Consider the following 11,683-nt stretch of genomic DNA (forward strand, 5'->3'; position numbering starts at 1 on the left):
TGGAATTGGTATTGTAAAGATGAAATTGGATGAATATTGAAATAAGCGGTGTAGTTGGAATCTATACATCATCTCACACCTATGGAAATTTGAACAAATTATCTGTCTTGAGATTGAATATCTATTTAGAAATAACTGTATTGGGCTATCAGTGGAGGATAGCTATGATTGCTGTAGAAATTACATGAGGATTAGGTGAATTAAAACTAATATATTGTTGGTTGTCATTGAATATGACTATGTTTTAAATACATTGTATATGTATGATGTTTGGGAGGAGAAACGGGATGTACTCCATGTTTGGGAGGAGATAAGTGATGGACTCCATTGAAACTAAGTTGGCCGGAGTGTCCTGGGTGAAAGTTCTGAAACCACGCGTATACATGGGTGCCAATCCCACGGACAAAATTTCCATAAATTGGCTGATTGAAGTGCTTGTGTGGTAATTGTGTTGATTTGATAACCATTGAGTTGTAGTCTCAGTTGCGTTGATGAAAGATAATGAAATTGGTTCATGAATTGAAATGAATTGAAGGAAAATGGAATAAGATATGAACTTTGGTACTTTATGACTATACAGAATATGAAAGTTTTACTACTGGCATTGTAAATGCACATCAAGCTTATATCTTCGTTGAATCTCATTTATTGTGTTAAATTGTTCCTACTGGGCTTTGGTTCGCCCTATTTGGGGAAAAACATTTTCAGGTGTTGGTGACATGCCTCCGTCAAGGCAATAGCTAGAAGGGACTTTTGGGAGCAAGAGCTTCTTTCTTTTGTTGTATTCTTGTTGTATAGCCAATGGCTTTAATTGTATTGAGCTAGGCTCACTTTTGTTGTAACCAGGCAATGACTTAGAAAGGTGTAAGCCTATAAGGCATATGATTATCTGCTTTGTATTCAGTTCTTTTATCATTATAACACATGCTGTATATTCAAGATGAACATTTGTGAATGCATATCGCATGTATAGCTTTTGTACACAAACTTTGATGAATGAAAGTATATTATTTCTATTATCTTTTCACTTGTGGGTTGGATTCATTGTATTATTTTTGGGGCGTTACAGAAAACAATAAAAACATTCATTTCACTTTTAAGGATATGGGATTAATTCTGCAAAATCTTCTCGGGCTTCGTTTTTGAAACCTTGCTCGCAAAGTACAGATTTCCAAGGCTGCTTATGATGACACTAGTCCATTTTTTGTTGTGCATTGGCCTCCTTTTCATCACGTTCCCAATCGCCAGTTCAATTTGGCGTGGCATCAGTGATCATTGGGTTCTCATTTGGCGTACAATTGCCATTGATTTTCACAATCATATCAGAGCTCTTTCGTCTAAAGTACTACTCTACATTGTTCAATTGTGGACAATTGACTAGTCGTCTTGGGTCAAACATTCTAATGCCTTTATACGATCGTGAGGTGTTGAAGGAGCTAAAGAGAAAGGGACTGAGTCGATCGTCTGTGAAGGAATTGACTTGCATTGGTGGTGTTATAGAATTGATTTTGTGACTTTATGTCTATTTTTTTTTTATACATTTGTTAAAATTTTCTGTCTATTTTTCTTTCCCAGAAATTAGCTTTAGAAGTAAATTGGAAAAAATTGAAACATGTAGGGCTAAAATGGGAAAAAACAAACTTGAAGGGCAAAGTGGGAAAATAAAATTAGACAGAAAATGACATATTGACAACCATGTGTCATAAAATTATTTTATTATATATGACTCACACCTTTAATATAAACTTAAACTCTATTATAATAATATATTTTTTATATTATGTGACAATTTTTATGATATTTTTATCTAATTTTGAATAGAAGTTAACTTTAGGAGTAAAGTAAAAAAAAAAACGTAAAATATTAAGGGTCAAAGAGGAAAAAAACAAACTTTAAAAATCAAAGTTGGAAAGTGGTCAAACATAAAGAAGATAAAGTGTAATTTATCCACACACACACACACACGTACACACACACACACACACACAAAAGAAAGAAAAATGAACAACTATCCTTAGCTAATTCAAAAATCAAAGAAATGCTGGATTAACAGCCTGATTATTTATTTTATTCATTTATTATTATTATTATTATTGTGATAATTCTCGACAATGAAATAAGGTAATGAAAGTGACGGATCTATATATATATACTCTTAAAAAAAAGGTAATAAGGTAATAAACTTCAAAAAAGGTAATAAACTTTATTAAAAAAAAGGGGGGTAATAAGTTAATAAGGTAATAAGGATCTATATAATTCTCGACAATGAAATAAGGTAATAAGGTAGTAATAAGCACCTTTTAAAAAAAAAGAAAAAAAAAGAAAAAAAGAAAAAAAAATTATACAACTATTGTTAGACAAATGTTTGAAAGCCTAAAAGTAAGAAGATATGCTATTGGAGGATATCTCAAAATATGTGAGCATGTATATATGCTCTATATGCATATATATATATATCAGACATGTACCTTTTTTTTAGCTGCCTATAAAAGTTGTACCTCACCTGCAAATCTCCTCCCATTTCCACGAATCACCTTTCCTCTCCCGTACGTCTCACACACCCTCTCTTTCCACTGCAAATCCCACCCCCCTAGCCCCTACCATCAGTATATATATACTATACATATAAGCTTGTCTCTCGCTAGTCTTTTCATTACTCTCAGAGTCTGTTCTTGTAATGGCTAAGAGAGGTTCTCTTATTGCTGTCGCCTTCTCCATTATTAAGCACCATTTTGGAAAAACTTCGAATGCTGCAAAGTTTAAAGGTATGATATGACTATTTTTCATTTTCTTTCAATTTACGTGAATTTTTTCTAACATTTTTTTTTTCATATGAAGAATGCGATTTTTTTGATAGACAGAAGATGAAGATGAAGTTAAACAAATTTATATATGGAGAGCAATATGAGTTTCTTCAAAAAAAACTTTGAAAAATGATGAGCTGAAACTTTATGAGAAGAAGGTTGAGAAGGAGACTGATGGGAAGATAAAATAGGAAGGGGAGCTTGTTGTTAAGGAGAAAGATGAGAAGGAGAAGAATGAAGAAGAGAAGCCTAACGAAAAGAAGAGAGTTGAGGAGGAGAATGAAAAGAAGAAGAAAGATGAATTCTATTCATCTTTAATGGAATCTCTGTCCAAGGTTATGATTGTTCAGGGTATTGGAGATATGAGTTTGAAGAGTTTGGCCACTCTCCTTTGTGTCATAGAAAAGTCTTGTAGTGACCCTCATCCTCGTCTTAGTCATGTTCATGTGCATCTGCATGTTTTGTTTTTGTTAAGCTTGCAATTGTGGTTCTGATTTGTTTTGCCTAAAGTAAGGTTTTCGTCTTGTTTTGTACCTACGTGTTTTGGCTTGAATATTGTTTGTATGTTTTGTCCCTTGCATGGTGTGTGTAGCCAAGGTCACCTAAAGCCTAGGTCACACCTTTGGACCTTTTACACCTAGGACCATCTTGGAACCACTTTGGTTGACCTTCACCTTCACCCTGGCATATTGGCCGAGATGTCATCATCTAGGCCGAGGTGTGCATCACCTAGGCTGAGATGTGTATCATCTAGGCCGAGATGTTATCAGCTAGGCGTCCTAGATCTTTGATCCTTGCACCTAGCGATCTTGTTCCGGGACTGGAATGACCTAGACCGAGGTGTGGCACAGCTAGGCCAAGTGTTATCCTTCCTAGCCGAGATCATTGAGACTATACTTGTCGAAGCCTATGTCCTAATCCGAGATCATTACCTGCCGGAGTGCCCATGTCATCTTGCTTGTTATATACACTTTGTCATACACTTGTCTTGTCATTCTGTCACCTTTTTTAGGAGAGCCAACCAGTCTTTGCCATGTGTCCCAGCAGAGGGTTAAGTCAGTCAGCAGAGAGAGAAAACATATCATTTTGTCATATCCTTGTCTTTGAAGAGAGAGAAGCTCTAGGAAGAGGAAAAGAAGTTCTTAGAGAGAGAACTAGATTTTCAAGCTTGATCTTCACACCTTGAACCGTTAGATCCGTGTTTTGAGGTTAGATTCTTGATCTACTCTTGTTATTCTTTATGTTGATCCGATCACATTGCATGATCTAGCATTATTCATGAGCCATGCATTGATTTAAAGCTTGTTTTAGAAAGAGAAAATAATGTTCATGTGTTCTTGAAGAAAAACCATGTTTTGATCCAAAAGTTTGTATCAAGATCCATGTTTTTGTGTTTGTTTTCATAAGATCCTCAAGTATGGGTACCCAGGTCCATGCTTTCGAGCTCATCTCATGAAATCTCAGATTGTGAATAAAGAAGTTATGATTTTAGCATCCATGTTCTGCATGTTCATGTTCTTCAAAAGAAACCCAGAATTCCCAGACTTCATTTCCCTAAATGTGGTCGTCGGGACCATACCTCGGCCAAGAGGTATGGGACCTTGGCCAAGACCTGGTTGATACCCATCATGTTTTCCCGAGATGAAAAATAGTGAGTTAACTCCTAGCATGTTTTACCTTGTCTTGACTTGGTTTTGGAAGGAAATGCCGAGATCCTTTCCTGTCATGTAAAGCTTATTTTAAGGATGCATTTCATATCCATCTTTGAGCATTTCTCCTTGACTTCTTGAAGTGCATTCAATGGCATTTATTATGTGTTTGTAGGCCTTGGAACCCTTGCTTTAAACCCTGCACACGAGGAGCTATGCGAGTGATATTTTTAATAAAGCTATGTTATAAAGTTTTGATAAAGCTTTGCTTCATTTTGGAAAAGTATTAGATCAAGCATGAATGATTATCCCTAGTTCTGTATCAAGTATTATCTTGTTTTGATGACATTCTTGGAAAGTCCTTAGTGCTAGGGGACTATAATGCAACTAGTACCCTTGTTTTGAAAGTCCTTAGTGCTAGAGGACTATAATGCAACTAGTACCCTTGTTTTGCCACCGACAGTTTTTCGCGTGGGTTTGTCAGGAATGTCATCCCTTGTATTATATTGATGCTAGTAAGCATCCCTTGAAGATTTGAAAGACCTGATAGATGAACGTTGTTCGTCCCTTGATTTTGTATAAGATATGCTATGTATTGTTTTGAAAAGAGATCTTGAATATCAATCATGCAAACCTTTATTACTGATATCATTCACTGAGTATCCAAGCTCACCCTCTCCTTATATATATATATGTAGGTGACGAGCAAGAAGGCGGTGACGCCTAGATGTGTTTTGCAAGATGTTTTGGATTCATACTTTTTCTTGCATCTTGAAGATTATGCTTCTTGGCTTTGTATTTCACCTCTTTTGTATATGTCGACTTGAGAAGCCTTTTGATCAAGATGTAACATGTACTTCATTTCATTTGTATTCAAGTTGTAAACTATGTTAAAGTATATGTCATTTCATTTGATCTATGCACAGCTCTTATGGACTAATTAGATTTACATATATTGCTTCCGCACATGTAAGCCCCATATCTATACTCTGATTGTGTGTGAATGTTTGTAAGTTGGCCTTTGGTAATCTCGGATTACTGGCCATCATGGCACCATTCTACTAGGGGCGGAATGGGGTCGTGACAAGTCTCTTAAAGAGGCATCATTAGAAATCATAAAATCCATGATTGGCATAGATTCCAAGGAACATGTGAGGGAGGTTACCAGAATTATGTCATATATTGAAAGCATGGACAAGAACATGAAATGGAAGCTTCATAGTTTGATTAATAAAATAGATGGAAAGCTCAACAATCTTACTAAAAAAATGGATGTCATTGATGGAAAACTTCACAACATCACTAAGAAAATAGATGGAAAGCTCGACAATCTTGCTCCAAAAAATGGATGCCATAGTTGGAAAGCTTGACAACCTTAGTGGGAAGCTTGATATAGTCATACCACCAGCAACACCACGGCACTCTCCAACATCAGCTGTCATTCCGCCCCCGCCATCACTATCGGACTCTGAACATGGTGGTTTATCAGACTCTGAAAATGGTGAACATGGCAGTTTTGGAAATGGCGGTGGATATTTGAGTGAGAGAGTCTTTATCTTTGATTTGAAGCAGTATCAGTTTATTTTAGGTGTTAGTTTATTTTAAGTTTTCAATCAAAAATTCTCTTTAAAGAATTGTTAGTTTAATTTAAGTTTTGTTTAAATTCTTGTCTATCTTCAGGTTGAAGTTTATTTCAATGTTTACAACTTTATTTATATTAATGAAACCTGTTTATATTAGTTAAACTCTTGTCTCTCTCTGGGTTTAAACTCTGGTCTATCTTTAACTTTAAAGTTTTTTTTTTTTTTGATAATTTTAAATTAAAGTAAAATTATAATAAAAAAAACCATAAAATAAAATATAATGATTGTAAGTATGTAAAATTAAATTGGCGAAATCCATACGAGAAAGAAACAAAACACCTGTGAAGGAAGGGGAATGGGACATGCTTCTCCCCTCAATGCTGGAGCAGATATATTTGACTTCTTAAATGATATATATTTTATTTATATATATAGGCTTAGATATAAATAATTTAACTAAAATCTATAAAATATAGCTTGACAATTTTGTTTATTTGGTGTATTACATTAGATCAATGCTAGTTTGATAATAAATAAATAAATATAATGTTAATTTTGATATCCTTATAATAGCATTTTAAAAATATAAGATTATAGAGCTTCTTGTAAGCACCATATAAGAGAGAGAGAGAGAGAGAGAGAGAATGGACAAACACTTCTCTTAATAATACATGGCCTTGTTTGGTTCATTTTATTTGAGTAATTTATAATTTGTTTACTTTAAAATTTTGTGTCAAATTGTTTAGTGCGTGTTCAATTTACAATTTATTAAGTAAAAATAGTTTAAATAAATTAGAAAAACTAATTATCTAAAAGTTATATAGCATTCTGGTTTAGACCCAACCCATTTTGTATTTTGGACTCAGGTTTCATAGCCTCATATGGTTGTTCATGCCTTTTCCCTCTCATTCTTCCTTAAATTTGGTTATAGAATTGTATTGGTCTTGTTTGGAATAGGTTGATTGCTTGATTTTTCGAACCTTTGTTGCCCAGATTTTTGCTCGTCTGCTCGAGCGACGCTTCTTGTGATCGAGCGGGCTTTGCAAACTCTCAGTATTCTTGCAGACCTGCAAAATACTGGAAGAGTGTATCCTACGCTCGAGCGGCGTTTCCTACGCTCGAGCGACCAATTTTGAGCTCGAGTGATCTCCTACGTCTGCAAAACTTCTAAAAGTGTGCATTTGGCGCTTGAGCATCACTTTTTGTGCTCGACCAAAATAATGTGTCTGGCGTTCAAGCATCACTTCTTGCGCTCAAGCGGACTGCGTGTATATCAATTCGTGAAGACGACTTTTTACTTCACTTTTTCATTCCACTCTCTCTCAAAAAATTTCCAAAAACCTAGATCTTGAGTCTCTCTCTCTAAAACACTCTCTCTCTACATTTTCACCTAGTTCTAGTGATATCTCTACCCACTTGTCTTTGTTAAAAAGTTAGAGCATCTCAAGGGCTACATTTTGATCCGATTAAAGCTTGGTTTTGCGTCCTTGAAGTTTCTCCATATCTCCCTTTGGTCTTCTAAGCTTGAGGTAGGGATTTTCTACACCTTTTTATGGATTTTAACGTAGTTATTGGTTGAGGTAGAGAAAGAGGAAAGTTAACCTAAAATGGTTCAAATATTTATTTTGTATAAATAAATGAAATTGGTATTATAAGTATGGAATTGGATGAATGTTGATGTAAATGATAGAGTTGGATATGCATTACCTCACACTTTTGGAAATTTGAATAAATTACCTATCTTGAGATTGAATATTTGTTTAGAAATATCTGTATTGGGCCATCAGTGGAGGATAACTACGATTGTTGTAGAAATTGTAGGAGGATTAGGTGAATTGAAACTAATCTCATGTTGGTTGTCATTGAATATGACTATGTTTAAATACATTGTCTATGTATGATTTTTTTTGGAGGAGAAAGGAGATGTACTCCATTGTTTAGGAGGAGATGGGGGATGGACTCCATTGAAAATAAAATTGGCCTATGTGTCCAGGGTGAAAGTCCCGAAACTATGCGTATGCATGGGTGCCGATCCCGTGGACGAAATTTTTGTAAAATGGCAAATTGAAGTGCTTGTGTGATAATTGTGTTAATTTGGGAACAACTAATTTGTAGTCTCAGATGGGTTGTTTGAAAGATAATGAAACTGGCTCATGAAATGAGATGAAATGAATTAATTTAAATTGACAAGAAGAAAAGGGGATTGAGCTATGAATTTTGGTGGTTTATGATGACATAGAATATAAATGTTTTCTCACTGGCATTGTAAATGCACATTGTACTTATATCTTTGTTAATATCCATATAATGTGTTAGATTGTTCTTACTAGGCTTTGGCTCACCTTATTTCGGAAAAACCATTTTCAGGTGTTGATGACACGCCTCCTCCAAGGCAGTAGCTCGAAAGGAGTTTGAAGCATGAGCTTCACTTTTGTACTTATTTGTATGGCCACGGGCTTAAATTGTATAGAGTTAGACCCTCTTTTGTTATAACCAAGCAATGACTTGGAAAGTAGTAAGCCTTTAGGGCATATAATTATTTGTTTAACTTTCATTCCTTTTTACTACTTGTAACGAATGTTGTAGATCCATGATGAACTTTTTATGAATGTATATCGCATGTGTCACTTTTGTATAACGATTTAGGTTAATGGAAGTTTATTATTTTGATTATGTTGTCTTATATATATTGTGTTGGGTTTGCAGACACCCCATTTTTGACCGCCCTTAAGACATGGGCGCCTCAGGTTGATCACTCGGTGATGAAAGTTAAGCTATGCAAAGGTTCGATTTCTTCTGCAAGAGGAGCTTCAAATCTCAACCTTACATCCCACTTTTTTGGATGAAAACTATTTTGACCAAAATTATTTTAGACCTTAAAACCCTCTCTTTCAAAATATTTTTGAAAATATTTCTACGATGTTCTAAGGCTCGCATTTCGTTAAATGTTGTACTTTCGATAAACCGAGCAAGGACAAAGTGGGAATAAATGAAAGAGAGGTGAACTCTTTGAAAAATATTTCAAAACACCTTATTTAGAGGTTTGAAGTTGAAGAAAATAGGAGAGGATGGAAGAAAACTAGTTGAGGAGAAGTTAGGCATCAATTTGGTTAGGACTAAAACTGAGCAGTTTTCACTAAAATAGGAATATCTTTTTTCACACTTGGAATTTTGATGTGAGGCGTCCACCATTGGAAATTAGACTTCCGGGGCTTCAATTTAGACTCAAGAATGGCCTGAAACGGAGTCCGGACGAGGGAGATGTGCCCGTTTGAAGTCGAGGCTAGAAACCAATTTTTTGCTTGCTGCCGGCCATCATTGGTGGCCTGTCGTCCACTTTTGTGGCCTACCGGTCACTGGTGTAAAAAACACTCAGATTTTGCAGATAGTTTGTGCCAACTGTCTCCCAAAAGCTCTAACTATTTGTTTTGTTGATATTTCAACTGAGGCTCTTATTTTCCTATATATAGGGGACCTATCCTCTTGTTTTGAAGGTTGGGAAACATTTTAGAAAGTTTGGAACAAAATTCTCTCTCTCTCTCTCTCTCTCTCTTGAGCTATTATGCATACAAGTGTAGATACACTTGAAGTTTGCCTATCAACCCTTTAACAAAGTTACTTATCTTTGGGCTAAGGTTACTTGAGACCCTCTTTGAGCTTTAGAAGGTGGTTGTGGCTTGCATTGTTGCCTAATTTGTGCCTTGGCTTCAAGAGGTACAACACTTACTTTGTTAGCTTGTTTTACATACTTGCTTTGCCATCTTCTTCTACTATTTTTGGGCTGTTTTGGAACTGTAAAAAACTCTATTTTTGTGGCCTAAAGGTGGTGGTTTGAGGCCATTTTCAGTTAGGGGGTGGTTCACCCTTCTTACTTCTTTGTTTGTAAAGCTTTTGTGCCTTTGTTCACCACTTTCAAACCAACCTTTTTGCACCTTTTAACCATTGAATTTCAGTGGAAAAAAACTCATTTCGAAGTCCAAATTTGGAGGGGTTAGCCTCCCTTCCTTCCTTGTGTCTTGTTTGCATGCTTAGTTAGCTTTATATGTTGGCATATATTTCTAGCTTAACTTAGCTCAAACCCAGCATGTTTCAGCATGTTTTAGCTCTGAAATAGCCTGCTTTAGCTCTGTTTTGGGCTGGTTAGTTCATTTGAGTCTTGTTTTGTGTGGTTATAGAGTAATAGTCCTCACAATTTGATGTTTTAGGGTCTTAGACACCTCTTGTTTGAGTGGATAGCATCTTTTGGTGTTGTTTTTCATTCCATTTTAGCATTATAAACTTTGCAACCTCCCTCTTTATTTCACTCTTTCATTTGCTTTTGAGGGTTGTTTCAAGCTTGGGATCCTTGAAGCTTGAGATTGCGGTCATGCTTAATGGTTTAATCCTCTTTGAGGGTTCATTATCAACGTCATAATCTCTCTCTCGCCTTACATTACCCCTTGGTTGACGCTTCTTTCATCTTAGAGGACACTCACTAATGGACAAATTGACTAAAGAATGATTTGGTAACTAAAATGTGCAAACAAAATTGGCAAGTAAAAGTGGCAAGATAAGCATTTCTTTGTGTTGTATTGCATGCGTTCAAATCGGATGTCAATTTGAACACAACGAAAATGGGACATTCATACTAAAAAGTGATGAAATGTGCCATTTTCCTAGGTCTCCGTTGCCCTTGATCATACATGATAGGGTGATTGCATTTGAGTCTTGTTTTGCATTCATTGAACTTGTACAAATTGGTCCCTTAGCCACCATGCATGGAAATTTTTTGATTGATTGTTTGAGGGCCAAATGTATCACTCCTTTGAGCTTGTGTTGATGATAAGGTGTGATACATGGTACAAACAACCTGTGAGACCACCCTTTCTTGCTCTGTTTTGTCCTCTGTTGCAGCAAGGAAAGACTTGGCTTCAGTGGCTAGCAGGCCACCTGTAGACACCCCATTTTTGACTGCCCGCAAGACTTAGACGCTTGATTCAGTGCACTCAATGATGAAAGTTGAATTGCGAATTCGTAGCGATTCAGAATCAATCAGGCTTCCGAAATAGCTTCACATCTTCAACATTTACCTTGTTTGAACCCTTGGGTCTCATTTCTGGACCATTTCTCACCCTAAGCTGAGTTTGATCCAAAAAAACAGGGGAAGCCATCAAGGCCCAGCCGTGCATTGGTGATAGTCGGTCGTGGCTATGAATGGCCGGCCAACCTTCGATGGCGATAAACAATGTTCTGGGAGGGAGGCCGCCAGCTGTCCATTTTTGAAGATATTTGTCACCTTTTCAGCTCGAATTCTATAAAATCGAAGCTCTAGGATTGTTTTGAGGGTTGAACAAAATATCTAGAATAGAGATATACACCTTGAGAGCCTTGACTCCTCCTTCTTCCATTGCAAGGCATCCTTTAAGCTAACCTAGTTTGCTTACACCGCCACTATACACCCTATACAACCTTGTTTGATCACCCTAAAGCCTTGGTTGATATTGAGGAAGTGTAATTAAAGCTTGAGAGTGCATTGAAATTGAGTTGGAAACTGCTTCTTGAAAGGTATAAGCTTGCTTTCTCTTTCCTTGCTTTCATTTTTGTTCTTTACTCCATCATTCTTGATGTTTTGGTTGTTTTTGAGCTTATTTGAAGTGTTGGAGTTGAG

This window comes from Camellia sinensis, chromosome 5, assembly GCF_055761805.1.
Source record: "Camellia sinensis isolate YWXY chromosome 5, ASM5576180v1, whole genome shotgun sequence".
Classification (NCBI taxonomy): domain Eukaryota; kingdom Viridiplantae; phylum Streptophyta; class Magnoliopsida; order Ericales; family Theaceae; genus Camellia; species Camellia sinensis.